Source organism: Leuciscus leuciscus (assembly GCF_965113295.1).
Source record: "Leuciscus leuciscus genome assembly, chromosome: 1".
Classification (NCBI taxonomy): Eukaryota; Metazoa; Chordata; class Actinopteri; order Cypriniformes; family Leuciscidae; genus Leuciscus; species Leuciscus leuciscus.
The window spans coordinates 30,782,814-30,798,038 of NC_138725.1; the positions used below are offsets into that span (position 1 = coordinate 30,782,814).

The 15,225-nt window shown below is 41.3% G+C and overlaps 1 long non-coding RNA gene across 1 annotated transcript; it reads right to left on the reverse strand.

Moving 5' to 3' along the window:
• Positions 1-6,975: 6,975 nt before the first annotated feature.
• Positions 6,976-8,061, reverse strand: LOC309476617. The gene is made up of 2 exons (XR_014198299.1): positions 7,792-8,061; positions 6,976-7,733 (listed from the first exon to the last, which is right to left on the reverse strand). It is a non-coding gene; the product is annotated as an uncharacterized lncRNA (long non-coding RNA).
• Positions 8,062-15,225: the final 7,164 nt, after the last annotated feature.

A 15,225-nucleotide genomic window follows, 5' to 3' on the forward strand; every position in this document is an offset into this window, starting at 1 on the left:
TTCGTTGATATTCGTTTCTCTAAATACCCAGCTACTGTATGTGTAAATGTGGCCTAAGTAAGTATATACTTGTAAAATAACAGTGTTTTTCTGTAAAAAGTTTAATGGAAAAGTGTTTTTTTGCACTTAAATTTTACGTTTTTTGTTTGCCAGCTGTAGCTGACAGTCATTTACCTTTTTTAACAAATGTTTTATTTTTTACAGTTTAGATAATGCTCAGGTGTGGTTCAGTTTTGGAGTTTCTGGTTCACTTAAGGCTGAGAATTGGTACCAACACTAAAACCTATTCAGGCCCAATGCAGGGCCAGTTATGGGTTAGTAATTGGCTGAGACTCTGGCCAGTTATAGCCCATGTGTGACCCTTGTCTTTAATCCAGATCTAGGCCACTCCAGGGCCGTCATTCTTTGTCGCATGTGGGCCGAGGGAAAATCCCAGCAAACAGACTTTTGTTATAGGAACATTCTCCAAATATTCAGAGTTGGTTATGGGAACGTAAAAATTTCCAGTTTTCTTGAAGTTAGAGGAACGTGTTTTAAAATGTATAATGTTCCTCAAACGTCTTTCAATTTATTTCGGTTTTAAAATTAAACATTCTAGGAATGTTGATTTGTAACATTCCAAGAACATAAAAATGTCCAGTTTCCTGAATGTTATTTAAAGGTTAGTATGAAACATTATTTTAATCATCCAAACAACTGCTGTGAACAAGCACTGAAAGAAATAGAAATAAGAACACAAACTACAACTTGCTTTAGCCACAACCTTAGATGACCTGAAGATAAAAGACATTAACTGTCTCAAGATCTGATTAAAAAAAAAACTCCACGAATGAACAGCATTACCAGCTTCAATTACTACTAACCAGACTGACTTTATTTCTGTCACGTCTATATAAGTTCTTATTGAGAATTAACAGAGGTTTAGCTGTTGATGTCTTATTGAAAATGTTTCAATTATGTCACCATCATGGAGATCAGTATTTGCTTTAGATGGGCAGCACAGGTAGCCAGGTATCAGCATCTGAAAAGGAGGTGAATAATATGAGCCATTTCACGCTTGATACAGCAGATTGTTTGCATTAGGTTGTAAACTTAAGAGTTGATTTGTTATATACGAATATCAACAGAGTAAGGCAAACAAACTAGGGATTAGACCACGAGTCCAACAGCAAGCCACACACAACGACACCAGCATTGTCAAGGAATCTGATTGTGTATATCTTGATGAACTCATTGTGTTTGGTGCTACATTGGAGGAGCATGAGGAAAGACTCCTCAGTGTATTGAATCATCTTGAGGAGGTAGTGTTACATCTCTGACTTAATTAACAAACACACGCTTTTAGGTTTCTACTATGTGAACTCACTTCTTTACTGAAGATTTCCCCACTGCCCCACTTTACAAGCGCCCTCTAGTGACTGATACTTGAAACAACCCTAGTAATACTGATACACGACATCCCTCCTTTTCTTGAATATAAAATCACTACATCACTTAACTGCCCATTATTATTGACATTGTTTTCTTTTATTCATAATTATCTCAACATTTAAAGTTTTCATTGAAGACATTTACAAAAAGTTTTTGCCAAAATTGCCAACCCCACTGAACACTTCTGGATACTATTGTTACAGAGCTTGCTTTATTTTCATCATGGCAGAGAAGTCAGTGCCTATTTTTAACACTCTCAGCTTAGCAACGCAGTTAAACTAAATGTACAAAGCAAACTTTGTACAAAGCAGAAATAACCTCAACATGAGCAACAACTGTGAAATAAGATCACATGATTTATGTCAATTAGATGCACGTAAAAGTGAAGCTCGTTTTTATAGAAACAGCAGGCTCCTGGCATATTTTCGGTAAAAATGTTAACCCGTACCCTACTTTGTTTTTATGCCATATTTTTATTCAAACTATTTTAATCCCACATTTCTTTGATCAGACCTCTTACTTACCGTTCTTTGCTTTGGCCTTAATTCATAAAAAAATAAAAAAAATAAAATGATCTTACGTGAACTTACCTTTCAAATTATTAATAAAACAATCGCTCTTGGCAACAGGGATAGCTGTAAGATAGTAAGTATGTTTGCTTGGCTTAGTGTCAAACTCAATGAATGTGTCAACTGAAATTTTCAACTAGAATTATCTTTTTTTTTTTATCAAGCTCATATTTAGTTCAGTAATTTCACTTAAATGGCAATGAAAATTACCTATTAATTGTCATTTAAGTGAAATTACTCAACTTAAATATACGAGCTTGATAAAAATGATAATTGTAGAAGAAAATTTCAGATGGCACTTAGAGGCTTTTGCATCTGAACTCTTCATATACATGGTCATGTTTAAAATAATTGGCTTCTGTGGTTCCATGTTGCTTCTGAACACTAAATGTATCAGAGTATATACTTAAATAAATAAAATAAAAATAGTGTTGCATTATAGATGGGGTAGCACTCGACTAAAGATTTTTCTAGTAGACTTGTAATCATTCACTTAAGCCATTAGCTGACTAATCACATTTATATGAATCCTCTACCGCAACAGGGTGGAAAAGTCCAACCGAGGGCCGTCAAAAAAAGAAGAAAGAAAACAAAGTCAATATGAACAGCCAACAGCAGGGGCACTTATATGCTACGTGTAAAAAACAACAAAAACTGAGGAAGAAGAGTCGGCCAATAGCCACTGACAGAAAGTTCGTTTTAAGGCTGCAATTTTAAATTTGCTTACATTATATTTGAATAGCAGTGGCTCTCCAACGTGGTGCCTGTGAGTTGCCCGCTAAACACATTCTATAAATATCCCCAACTTGCCGTCGGGGTTCCAGACTTCGAATAAATGGTCTAATTTTGCGACCTTTTCAACTAAACGTTTCAATTTGAACTTTTGCCTCTACAAAATTAACCAACTCTCTTTGATTATACGCTGTCATGTGCGTTGCGTATGAGAAACATCAAATGGCAAACGCTCAAAAAGCGGAACAAAACTTGTTTGATCTGAGCAGCGCGGAGCATTATTAGCTCGGCCCAAAAAACAGCGATCGCGGACAAAGCAGAGCTGTGCGGGCTGATCTCGATCACGCGAACATTAGGCTATTACACAGAGCTGCGCGGTCAACTGAGAAGTATTTAAATTCAGCGCAGAATTCTCTATCTCTATTGTAAACCCACAAATGACTATGTGATTTAAGCTTGTAAAAAGCCAGATGAAACAGCGGCGCGCTGATATTCTCAACATATTGACGCAAAAAAAACAAAAACAAAAACAGGCGAAACATTGTTCCGAGAACAAACCAGTTAGAAGACATTTCATACCAAAACTTATGAATTAACTTTAGTAAAACAAACTTTTTTGGGCAAAAATGTGCCTGTATTCATAATAAAAAATGCTGTTATGTTAATATAGTCATTTATTAAATGTAGCCTCGTCTGTTAGGGGAGAAGATGGGAAAGATGAAGGTGGATCCATCATTGGTCTTGTGGATTTTGGATTATCTATCCCTCAGACCACAGTATGTGCGCCTACAGAACAGTGTCTCAAGTACCATTCTAAGCAGCACAGGAGCACCACAAGGAACTGTGCTAGATCCGTTTCTGTTTGCCATCTATACGGCGGACTTCCAATACAACACTGATGGTTGCTTCCTGCAGAAATTCTCAGATGATACCTCAGTGGTCGGCCTCATCAACGGAGATGATGAGGAGGAGTACAGAAGAACAATCAGCAACTTTGTGGAATGGAGTACGGACAATAACCTACATCTCAACACCACAAAAACCAAGGAGATAGTGGTGGATTTTAGGAGGGGGAGGAGGAGAAGAATCCAGCCAACACCAGTCACCATCAGGGGCAACGAGGTGGAGCAGGTTGCCAATCACAGGTACCTGGGTGTGCAGCTGGATAGTAAGCTGGACTGGAAGAGTCATATGGAGGTGGTGTACCGTAAGGGGCAAAGCCGACTTTATTTTTTAAGGAGGCTGAGGACATTTAACATCTGCCAACCCTTGCTCTGCAGGGTCTATCACACAGTGGTGGCTAGTGCTGTGTTTTTCGCTGTGGCATGCTGGGGAGAGGGAGTTTACACAGCAGACAGAAACAGAGTTGACAAGCTCATCAGGAAGGCCAGCTCAGTGGTTGGGGCTGAACTTGAGATGGTCCAGCAGGTGGCAGGGACCAGAGCATTAAACAAACTAGGCTCAATACTGGACAACCCCGCACACCCTCTCCACTCCCTGAAGGTGATAAACAGAAGCACCTTCAGTCAAAGACTGATTGCACCAGTATGCAAGACGGAGCGGTACAGGAAATCCTTTATACCAGCTGCTATAAGACTCTACAACGCACAAAAATAACCTTTGTCTCTTTTATGCATAGTTTGCTATAGTAGTCTGTTATATATATTTTTAACTTAATAGGTCAGGATAAAACTGAACTAATATGTGGTGTTATGTCTGTCATGAAGCTGCTGTGACACTGTAATTTCCTGTTAAAGGATCAATAAAGAACCTACCTACCTAGCCTAATGCAGTAATGTTTTGTTTAGAAGTTATGGCAGTTTATTTTTTTCATTTATATTTATACTAAATGTTTGGGCTACTGTTTTTGATAACACATACAATAGGTTCATAGAAAAAAAAAGAAGAAAAAAATCAAATATTTTCATAATTTTTCAGGATTTTTTTATTTATTTTTTTTAACGTTTGTAAGTCTGAATCAGAATATCAAGATATTTTATTATTTCCCATATGATGGTGAAAAGTAAAAAAGCTTCACCATGTTATGTATAATAAATATTGGAGTATAGAGACAGAGCGTATTTAGGCCACGCCCACACCCAGGGGGAAAACAAACCAACCGTCTCCATTGACTTTGCATTGCGAGAGGCTGCCTCCTTGTCATTTCTTGCTTCTAACAAAAGACAGACAAATGCCTATAAGCTGCTGTGTGACAAGGTGTACAGCAAACAAGCTAAAAAAAACCCAGAAATACGTTATTAGCTCTCGACCTAAAAAAAAAACGAGTGTTTAGTACATATAAGTGGATACAGGCAGTTGAGACAGAGCGTCACGTGTCTCATTACTCTGAGAACTAACGTATGCCCGCCGGAGGAGACTGTAATCGGCAACACAGGATAGTTTATCTTACAGAAAATATAATATATAAAACTGACATTTGGATATTTGACTCACCAGTGACCAAATGTTTAACTTACTGCACACGTAGTGTATTTTAGTGCATACTGAGTGTCAGGATCCCACAATTTACCCATTCGTTCCAGCCTGTATCCACTTTTATGTCCTCAAACGCTCGTTTTTTGGGGTCGACAGCTTATGAAAAATTATTTCTGGGTTTCTTAGCTTGTTTGCTGTACACCTTGTCACACAGCAGCTTTTAGGCATTATTCTGTATTTTGTTAGAAGCAAGAAATGACAAGGAAGCAGCCTCTCGCAATGCAAAGTCAATGGAGACAGTTGGTTTGTTTTCCCCCTTGGTGGGCGTGGTCTTCAGATTATGACGGTTTGCGCTCTGTCTCTATAACAAATAAAAATTCCTTGTAGATTATTTTATCCCTTGAGGTAGCCCTCGCACACAAAAAGGTTATGGTATATAGTAACAAGTTTGTGTAATTTGGGGTTACTGTAGCCAGTGACATTTCATTATTTGTATTTTATGGCATTGTACATTTTTTGTTTTTATTTGAAGGCTGAGGCTTCATTAATAAACACAACCCCAATTATCATAATTTGTTTTGAGATGTTACTTGCAGTGAATACCTTGATAGGCTACAGTATTGTGGCATATAGTATCAAGACATCCTGGCTAGTGTCTGTCGCACACAGCTAGAGGCGAATGGCCAGATGATGGGTCTATTTGGGAGAAAGTCCAGGGCTGTTTTTTAGCCCCAGTCCGTCCCTGACCGCACGCATTATGATAGACCTATAGAATTTGAGACTATTTTCTTCGAATGGCTTATCATAAAGTACCTTAAAAAATATTTAATTTTTTTAACAGCACTTCAAGTTATGTTGCCAAACGGCAACCACATACTGTTACGGCTGAATATAATACAAAAAGGTGCGAGGACTCAAGTGCAGGAGAATGATAGTTTAATTACAAAAAGAAAAACAAACACAAAACAAAACCCACAAGGGGGAAAACATAACTAGTAAATACAAAACAAAACCAGAACATGAACTTACTGAAGGATAACAGGAAACATAAGACAATACAACGATCCGACAAAGACTGCAAACACAAAGGAACTTATAAAAGGGACAAATCAGGCAGATAATGAGGGAACAACAGGTGGGACAAATGAAACCAATAATGAGATAACAAGGAGGGTGGGGTCAAAACAGAGACAGGAACACAAACACCACATGTGCTACACGAGACAGGACAGGCATGTGACATTACCCCCTCCTTAAGGAGCGGCTACCAGACGCTCCACTAGGGACGGGAGGGACAGACCAGGGAGGGACGGGAGGGACAGACCAGGGAGGGACGGGAGGGACAGACCAGGGAGGGACGGGAGGGACAGACCAGGGAGGGACGGGAGGGACAGACCAGGGAGGGACGGGAGGGACAGACCAGGGAGGGACGGGAGGGACAGACAGTCCATCTGGCGGCCAGGGCGGTAGACTTGTAGTCAAGACCGCCTAAACCGAGACCAAGACAATACCAAGACCAGAGGGTATCGAGACCAAGACAAGACCAAGACCAAGACCAAGACAGACCAAGTCAAGACCAAGACCAAGTCAAGACCAAGACCAAGTCGAGACCAAGACCGAGACCAAGTCGAGACCGGAGGGGGAAAAAAACTGAATAGTGTTGAAGCTAAGCAACTTGTATGAATTCAAGAACAGCCGCATACTAGGGTTCAGCCGCAGTTTACATTCAATACATATTAGACGGTATTACTTAAACTACACAGGCAGAACAATACAGAGACAGACCATGTCATGTGTGTGACTGTGAGCTCACTGTAAATGTTTTTGCAGACTGGGTGAGATCAACTATGTGTAGCAATTGCATGACGGCTGTTACTGCACTATTAGAGGATTGAGACTCCCTTAACTTTTGTGTACTGTTGAGGACTGACATGACTGGTACTGACTGGTTCATCTGACAAAACATCAAACACCTCCAACACCATCTTGCTCCTCCAACAACTGTCTAAAGAATGAGAAATATGTAACCAATTGAAATTATACTTAATGTGTAGATGAAATCATAACATCAAATTAAAGATACACAATTGTAAACTTGGATTAGGCCTAATGTTTAGTCAACACAACGGAGATATGCAGATGATATTTAAAAGACCATTTATTTAGATATTTATTTAGTCTAACACCATCTTAAATACAATACTGTAATCAAACAACACACACACACACACACACACACACACACACACACACACAGATATCAAAGTCACAAATTCATCTAAGCAAATGCCTGCCTATCTCTGCCGATTTCGGAGTCTCCAAATGAATCCATTCTGCAACTTTTAAATACATAATTCAATTTAAAAAAACGAAATTATAGGCTTAAGTGCAGGATCCGAAAGTTGATCGTTTTGTCGCTATGGTTACACACACACACACACACACACACAGTTGGCGGTGCGCTCAAAGTCATCTGTCAGTTGTGCAGTTACCCAAAATCTCCTGAATGAAGTTAAAACCCATCATGTCACTGATATGTGTTTTTTAAATCAAGTGATCAAAGTGCTCGTTGCCGCGGCGATCAGTGGCGCGGATAAGGTGTTTTCTGATGTGGCTCGCGCACACGCCGCACTTTCACTCGGACGCGCGCTTCAATCCGTTCCGTTGCGGATAATAATGTTGCATTATCGAACGTTGTGTCGTCGTGGATATTGTAGTATTGTATTGCTAAATTCCCCGACCACTATGTCGGTCTGAGACAGCGAGACCTAGACAAGACCGAGAGGTCCGAGACCAAGACAAGACCAAGACCATAGACCGTCAAGGCCGTGACAAGACCGAGACCACGTAAAAGTGGTCTCGAGACCGGTCTCGAGACCAAGACCGGTCTCGAGACATACATCACTACAGGGCGGAGACGACCCCTCGGGCGGCCAGGGCGGAGACGACCCCTCGGGCGGCCAGGGCGGAGACGACCCCTCGGGCGGCCAGGGCGGAGACGACCCCTCGGGCGGCCAGGGCGGAGACGACCCCTCGGGCGGCCAGGGCGGAGACGACCCCTCGGGCGGCCAGGGCGGAGACGACCCCTCGGGCGGCCAGGGCGGAGACCACCGGCTCAGGAACAGACACCACCGGCTCAGGAACAGACACCACCGGCTCAGCGGCGGCCATCTTGTCCGAAGACACAGGCTCGGCAGACGTGATGTGAAAAGGCTCGGCGTCGGCCAACTTGTCCGAAGATACAGGCTCGGCAGACGTGACGTGAACAGTCTCTGTGGCGGCCATCTTGTCCGAAGACACAGGCTCAGCAGACGTGACGTAAACAGTCTCTGTGGCGGCCATCTTGTCCGAAGACACAGGCTCGGCAGACGTGACGTGAACCGTCTCTGGCGGGGCAGACGTGACGTGAACCGTCTCTGGCTGGGCAGACGTGACGTGAACAGTCTCTGGCTGGGCAGACGTGACGTGAACAGTCTCTGGCTGGGCAGACGTGACGTGAACAGTCTCTGGCTGGGCAGACGTGACGTGAACAGTCTCTGGCTGGGGTGGTGCAGGCAGTGCGAGCAGCTCGGGCGGGGCCAGCAGAGCATGACGCCTGGGCGGCGCGGGCAGAGCAAGACGCCTGGGCGGTGCGTCAGGGACGCCAGTCACCTCCGGGATGGTCTCCGTGTTAGGAGCCACCGGACTCGGGACCACCGGAACAGGGATCACCGGAACAGTTACGGAGGGAGCCTTTCTCTTCCTCCTGTGTCTTGGAGCCACCGGACTCGGGACCACCGGACTCGGGACCACCGGAACAGGAACCACCGGAACAGTTACGGAGGGAGCCTTTCTCCTCCTCCTGTGTCTTGGAGCCACCGGACTCTGGACCACCGGAACTGGGACCACCGGCACTCTGACCACCGGAACTGGGACCACCGGAACTGGGACCACCGGAACCACCGGACTCGGGACCACCGGAACTGGGATCACCGGACTCGGGACCACCGGAACTGGGACCACCTCCCTGGCAATTCTCTCCCGATCGCGAATGAAATCATCCACCATCGCCCCAAAACTAACCCAATCAAATGCTTCTCTCTGATGAGTCCTCATGGGGTCGGATCGTTATGTCACGGCTGAATATAATACAAAAAGGTGCGAGGACTCAAGTGCAGGAGAATGATAGATTAATTACAAAAAGAAAAACAAACACAAAACAAAACCCACGAGGGGGAAAACATAACTAGTAAATACAAAACAAAACCAGAACATGAACTTACTGAAGGATAACAGGAAACATAAGACAATACAACGATCCGACAAAGACTGCAAACACAAAGGAACTTATAAAAGGGACAAATCAGGCAGATAATGAGGGAACAACAGGTGGGACAAATGAAACCAATAATGAGATAACAAGGAGGGTGGGGTCAAAACAGAGACAGGAACACAAACACCACATGTGCTACACGAGACAGGACAGGCATGTGACACATACAATACTGGACATTTTAAAAAGAATTCCATTTAAATTAGATTTTTTTTTCCATATTACAAATGCCTTGGAAGTCCTTAAAACATATGACTAATCAACATTATATCACTAGCATTAATGTTGTTGTTACAGCTTAATTATAAACACTTGTTTTTCCCCCCATTTTTTATGAGCTGAACTCAAAGATCAAAGACTTTTTCTATCAGATAGATACTAACATGTTTCAAGTGATAAGCCATTTTGAGGTTGATAAATTAATATTTGTTTTTTGCAGTTAACAGTCAGTCCATTAGAGCCTGCGATTTCAGGGTTTTTTTTTTACGACTAATACAATTGGTTGACTAAACCTCGTTGACTAACACCATGTCCTAACGTGACAAAAGGTATCTTTTCCATGTTAAGAGTTTGTCCTGACGGTGACAGTTCTATTTTAGAAACAGTTTCTATTTTCTGCAACATCACGCTGGAACAAACACAAGTGTGGCAACGATTATCTGAGTTACTGTTTATGTGCTTTAATATTAACTAATATTAAAAGCATGTAATGTGACTTTGAATATTATTTAGTGCGCCCAGCTTTCTAGCTGCAAAAGCAACAATGATAACTCACCTCAGATCTTGAAATGAAACAAATTGAAACAAGAACATTTCAAACTGTGAATAACAAGTGTGTTATTTGACAGATTGTTTTAGTAGCCTAACTCCGTAGCCCATGTATTTGAATGTTTAAAGTGTGTAATATTTGTGAATTTGATTGTGTAGCCTACTCAGGGGCGGTCTGGCCATCTGTGTGATCTGGAGAATCACAGAACGGCCGGTACTCCAGGACTGCCGGTGGGCCGGCCCACCACCAGCCACGCACGCAGTTATCACCTGTTTTTTTTTTCACACTCCAGTACTGTAGGCGGCAGCAATGCACCTTTAAGTTGGATGCCAGCTGCACTGGCCAGCCGCGGGTAAAAAAACGGAAGAAAAAAAAAGGGTGGGGCTGAGAAGGTGAGAGAAAAAAATTTGCGGAATTTAGATACTGAAGCCGCTAAATGTCGCAAACTAACTGGAATATTTAGCAGCACAGCCAGCAGCAGCACCTCGCAGTTAAATATTAGCAGCCAGACAGCTATGCAGCAACATGCCACCAGTGATGATGAGGGACAGAAAGATGAGCTGGTTCCACAGGCAGATCCAGGGCAAGTAAGTATGGAACATGAGAGGAGAAAGAGAGTTACTTGCTTGGGATGATGTTAGGAAGTGATATTCAGGTTGCTACATTTTTAATGATTACAATAGTTAAAACAGCTAAACCTAAACATTTTAGCTGTAAAATCCCACGTGCAGTAGCTAATATTAAGAAATATGTTGTGCTTTAAAAAATTTTGGTAACGTTACAGTTAATGCTTACAAACTTTGAAGATTTTGAATATAGAAGTTACATTTGTAATGGTGTATCATTTAGATGTGGTATTATTACTTGTGCAATAAGATTAATTACTGCATAAATTAATTAAGATTATTAAGTAATAAATTCATTTTAAGACAGAATGGAATAGATTGTCACAGCATATTATATAATCTATTCCATGCAATCTTGGAATAAAACCTGTTTTTTGGTTGTTGTTTTTTTTAAATCCATTCCATCATTTGTTTATTCAGGTTGAGCTTAGACCAGGGGCCTGTTCTTCGTACGTCGCTAACTCAGTTAGCTGGATTTGATTGTTGACGATTTGGCATGATCTTGGATTGTTTGGTTCTTCGACGCTCATCCTGTGCTGCGTTCCAGTCCACTTTTATACACGCACTTGCGAACTTCCCTAAGCACTTCCCCTTGGGGGAATCCCCGCCGCCATTTTGAAGTGCGTTCCACTTCGTGAAGTGAACGAGAGAAGTTTAGATGGACAGACCCTCGTTCCCTCGATTTTGACAGAGGGAGCGAGTCTACTTCATATGTACACTTCAGGCACCTATATGTCCCACAATGCAGTACGATTGTGACGTCACCACAGATCTCGTCTAATCACCACCACAACAAACAACTCTTATGATATATTAATTCAATATTTTTTTTTATTGAAAACAACCCAAACACCATATATACATTTGGATGATGCATTAAACAAATTCTTAAAGGGAAAACAAATGTAAATAATAAATCAACTACATAGCTGATTCCAAGTGATCAAGGGCTTAGGACGTTCCAATTCAGCCCATTGCAGTTTCCGCCAGTAGTGGGCACTCGCAATGACGTACATCCGAGTGAACGAGACGGAGGGAAGTTAGCAAGTGAAGGGCATGACAATTTTGGACTGGAACGCAGCCCTGGACTTGCTGTCATAGCAACAGGTCCGTAAGCTTAAACCTGCTCGGGAGCAGGTTTATTTCATGTAAACAGGATTAGATTGTGGCTTCATAATTAAGCGGAGCTGATACGGGAAGTCCAGCGCAGCGCGATGCACTTTCTGAGATTTTTTTTTTTTTCTCGTGACTCGTGAGATTGTCGTTTACATTATTAATTTGTTGGAAACGCACATTTATTTTCGACTTGTCGGAGTCGGGCTTTAGCTACAGCACAAACTGTTTGCATTGCCCTAAGATTATTTGCGAGTGGCTCTTTCCTAAACACTATTGGAGATGCGGAGAACTTGATGGAAAGTGCTGTCTGTCGTGTCATTCGGAGTTTACCTGCCGCTTTTAGGTTTAAAAAACAGTTTTAGGTTTTTAAGACCCAATGTTGTAAAGCAGTTTTTTTTAAAGCAGTTTTTTTTTTTTTTGGCTATCATAATTTATGAAGATCATGCAATCATGACCATGCCGATTACAGTATGTCACTCAGGCTTCACTAACGTGATTGGTACCATAGACTATAGGCTTCCATAGACTGCCATCAAGGCCTCAATGAAGGGGATTATGTGAACCGAAAGGGGGTTCACAATGTAAATGTGCAGCCCAGTTACTATTGTGATTCTTAATATTCCAGATTAATAATATTATATCAAATAAAAAAAAAAGCAGTTGACTAAAATCTTCCATATCACAAATGTGAAAGCAAAATGGCCAGGATCTATGTATGACTTAAGAATTTTCAGAGTTGCATTTATGCACATTATTTGAAAGTGGTAAGGAAAGTTCCACAATTAAATATCAAGCTCACTGTATTACACTTATGCTAATCCTAACAGAACAGCATTTTTTTCATAGGTGATTATGACATGTTCCTGCCTGCAGACAGGTGTTTTATGACCCCATTCCCTGACCCAAACCAGTTACAATGCAGCTCTAGCCAGGACAAGGGCACACAATGAAATGAACTTTGGCTAACTAAAGGGAAGATTTGAGTGTCTGAAAAGTCTAAGGGTTGCACACCTGACAGGGCCCGTGACATTGTTGCATGTGCCATATTACACAACATTGCCACAAAAAAACAAACAAAAAACAAAAAAACACTTTTCATTATATGTTTAATAAAAGAAAAATATACTTAGTTCCTTGAGTTTTATTTCAATTGTTCTTTGTAAAGAAAAGCCAGTGGTCAAGTGCCTGCAACAAGAGATATTAGACACATGCAATAAATAAAAAGGAAAAGTTGTCTATCCACTGCCCACCTGTAGGCCTATGTCTCCTCTGTCTGTGCAGACTCTTCTGTAGGCCTTTCTGTAGATGTGGAATCCTGCAACTTATATTGCTGCCATAAAGTATACAAGTATAAATTAAGTAAAGTTATTTATGCACTTGCAGGTAGGCTAGTTGCTCCATATGACAGTTATCTGAGAGGGTTTATTCACTGTCCAGTGCAATGGAAACAAATGGACATTAAGTCTTATACTGTCTTTCCTTTGGAAAGTTAGAAAATGTCCACTTACTGCACATATTTCAGCCACCACTTTCTTGGGAACAGATACAAGTGTTGGTGTATTATGTAAAAGTGCACAAGAGGAAAACACAATGTCATTACAATGAACTACACTCGGGAAAAATATTTTTACATTAACATAAGTTTATCAGTTTTCACTTTCACAAGTCAAAGCAATTCATCATTACTCAAGATTTAACAGCTGAAATGACTATAATACGGCCTTAATTTAATGCAGCAAAAAATATTTTAGAGTGTAGGCTACTTAAGATCTTTTCTTTTTTTTTCTCAGCCTTTTTCTTGGTTGCTTTTATAAACAGACAACCATTTATTTAACAGTGTCTTTTATAAAAGAGACTATAATATAATTAAAAATTACCATTATGTAGAATATTTTTGTACTTCACTTTTGTTTGTTCCCATGTTCAAGTGTGGTGACTCTGACATTACAATGAACAAAGTAATTATGCAATTATTAAAATGCAAAAATATAGGCTAATAAGTGATAAAAACATCTAACATGGCCACTTCTAACGGATTTAAATTGTCTTACTTTTGCCAGCCCTCTCTCCTGGCTTTTGCAGACTTTGAGGTGCTCCCTGGCGTTTTAATTAAACATTAAAATTCCGAATAAACTTCGACTATTAGTTCTTGCTCTGCTGAGGAGAAAAACTGAGCGCGCTCTTTGGCCACGCTGAACAGCCAATAGCAGCGTTGCTGATCAATGTTTCTACTATCGATACATATCCCCTTTTAAACCAGCGCATGAACGCACAATTATCTCAGATAACTCAATCCAGCGATACTAATCATATCCGGCAAGTGTGTTCAAAGAACCGAGTTAACCAGATCATGATTAGCACGATGATATCATCTTGGATGTGTCATTTGATCTCGGATGTAATAAGCAACGTACGAAGAATGAGCCCCAAGTCCATTTATATGCGAGTATTCAAGTTAATCTAGAATAATATGCTTTTAACACAACATCTAGTCAACATCAGTGCTATTGCTATAATTTGGATGGTATAGTATCATGAGCCACAATTTAAAGGTGCTCTAAGTGATGTCATGCGTTTTTTAGGCCAAAATATTTTGTCACATACAGCAAACATCTCCTCACCATCTGCTAGCTGCCTGTCCCCTGAACACACTGTAAAAAAAAAAAAAAAAAAAAAAAAACGCGGTCTCTCTAGACACCACAGGCTCCACAAACAGCAACAAAAACAAACTGGGCTCACCCGCACCACGAAAACATAAACTGTTCCAGCCAATAACTGACCAGAATGATTTGGGGGTGGGGTTTGGGGGGTTAGTGCACGGATGAGGAGGAGGGAGGGTCTAGCTAGCCTCCGTTTTGTTTGACAATACTTCGAACGTCAACAAGAAGTGACGTCACCCAACTTCACTTAGAGCACCTTTAAGTCTTGTGACACTCATGCCAGGCATTATTGTTGTTGAGTTTCCGCGCGCCGATTGCTTTGGGCCGGGCCTAGTCAAAAGTCCAGGGCCGTTTTTTAGTCCCAGTCCGTCCCTGAGCCTACTTATCCTTTTTTGGCAATTGGCGTCATGATTAGTCTCTGGTGCTGTGCACTTGTTGCAAGACTGCCCACACACTGTTCTGATTGGCTGTGGGTTTTGATTTTTACACATCTCAGTCGGGTTATCCCATTAAAGGGATTTCCTAAAAGGGCACCCTCTGGCCTCCAGTGTGAATGAAATAGGAGTGTTTTGCA